This window comes from Pongo abelii, chromosome 7 (genome assembly GCF_028885655.2).
Source record: "Pongo abelii isolate AG06213 chromosome 7, NHGRI_mPonAbe1-v2.0_pri, whole genome shotgun sequence".
NCBI lineage: Eukaryota > Metazoa > Chordata > Mammalia > Primates > Hominidae > Pongo > Pongo abelii.
In genome coordinates, this window is record NC_071992.2 from 32,018,947 (window position 1) to 32,021,324 (window position 2,378).

The following is a 2,378-nucleotide window of genomic DNA, read 5'->3' on the forward strand; positions in this document are numbered from 1 at the left end:
GACCTTTAGTAAGCATACTTTAATCAGTTTTTCTACTTGAATTAATCTTTTCTCTTAATTTTTATTATGTACTAGTTGTATTAAAGCTAATATGTTTACTTTTTCCTCTTGTGGATTTGTAGCTGTTTAAAATTTCAGGTGAAATTTCAGTAGCTATTGAATTAATTTAGACTTCACTTTGTTTTTAAGAAAAGTACAATTTTTTCTTTTTGGTAAAACAAAAGTAATCAGGGAAAGATGTTTTCAGTAGAATACAAATTAGTGGCATTCTTGGGTTTCTGAGGACAATGAAACTAAAAGAAATTTTGAAATTTATACAAATTTATGAAATTATTAATATTTTAGCATAGTACTAATCAGTTATTGAGCTTTATTATTCTATTGTCTATGTAGTGAGCAAAATGTTGAGAATTTTATAATTCCAAATTTTTAAAATAATTCAAGTGCATAAATTTACTGGAACATACTTCTCAACTTTTGAATTAGTAGATATTGACTAATACTAAGATACTAAAATACTAAGATATTCTCTCAAAATTTAATTTTTATTTATTTATTTTAGAGACAAGGATCTCACTCTGTTACCTAGGCTGGAGTGCAGTGACACAATCTTTGCTCACATGGATCACTTGACCTCCTCAAACTGAAGTGATCCTCCCACCTCAGCCTCTTGAGTAGTTGGGACTATAGGCATAAGCCACCATGCCTAGCTTTTTTATTTTCTTTAACTTTTTGTGGAGACAGGATCTTGCTGTGTTGCCCAGGCTGGTCTCAAACTCCTGGCTCAAAATTTAATTTTTAATTGTGAATAGAAAAAAATATCTTTTTGAATTTCTGAAACTGACAGCGCAAATTAGCCTAATTGTTCGAAATTGGAATGATTTTGGTAAAAATACTCGACTAAACTTGGAAAACTATACTGTAGCAGATGAAACATTGAGCTTTTGAAAAGGAGAACCTAAATACCCTATTTCTGTTAACTGCTATTTATTCATTTTTCAACCCCCTGGTGATCAGTTCAGAATGTTGTTGATCATGGAAATTTTCTAGATAAAAGAAATGAGAAATTACAAGAAGTCTTTGAAATTCTACACTGGTTCTAATGTATTCTCTCTGGACAGGCTAAGTAAATGGCCTCTCCAAACTACACAGGTACTATGTGGGGCAGCAGTGAGATACCTTCTAAGGACTTGATAAGAAGAAACCACCAGAGAGTCTACACATAGTGAGGAGAGTCTCAATGCTTCCCAGGTACACTGTAGGTTATTACATGATATTAACTCATTTGAGGAAAGAAAATAACCAAAATTATCCACTCACCAAAATGCGGTTTGAAGAAACAAAATATGACAGCGTGTATACGGTGTTATCCGTGAAAAGGAAGTCCTGCATCCAAGAGATTGAGTAATTCAGTGACCAAAAGTGTTCTCTACTTCAGTTAGGACTAGTTTATCAAGACCCAAGGTATGTGGCTTAGGGAGAACATACCTTGAGACTTGCCACTTCTTTTGGCACTAATTACAAGCCTAACTGAACCATCTTCTGATTGTTAATATGGCCTTTAAGCTATTATTGTTCAGGAAAAGGGAGAATTCTGCATGAGGGCACCAACATTTCATTCTGCACATAGTAAATTTAGAGAAATTCTCTGGTTTATACGTCAGTCTCATGTGAATTTTGTGTGTGGTTCTGCCCTCAAGTTTGTCAGTTTAGCCTATGAGTTTCTAAATATTCTGATGAAACATGGTTTCTGATTCTTCAGGATAGAGAACCAAAGCCCAGACAGATTATTGCAAACTTCACTCTTTGGGGCTTCTGCATAGCCAGGCTGTCAGCCTTCTTCTAGTGGCACTCTATCTCACTTGAGACTACACTCAAACTGCATCCCAAATATTCTAGAAAAATAAGCTAAGTGGTAAGGAGAACCCAGACATCCATGTGACATGAGGTAGTAACTGGGCAGGGAAAAGAGAGAAACCATTTTATCAAATCATCTTATTGCAATCTGGCACTAGCTCTTCAGGCAAGATGATGGATCTTTGCCAGTTGAACAGTGTAAGGTCTAGAAACAGTGATGAAACTTCACTTCGTCCGTAAGCACACACTGTAGTAGTTATGTATGCTATGTAACAAATTACCCCCAAAACTAAAACAACACACATCTTATTAGCTCACTCAGTTTCTGAGAATCAAGAATCTGTGTGTGGCTTAGCTGATGCTGGGGCTGCAGTGTTCATTTCCAAGATGGCACACTAACATGGTTGTTGCCCGAGGGCCTCAGTTCATCATCACATGAGCCTCTCTACAAGGCTACCTGGGTGTTCTCTTGACATGGCAGTTGGCTTCTTCCAGAATGAGTGATCCCAGAGAGGATGGAA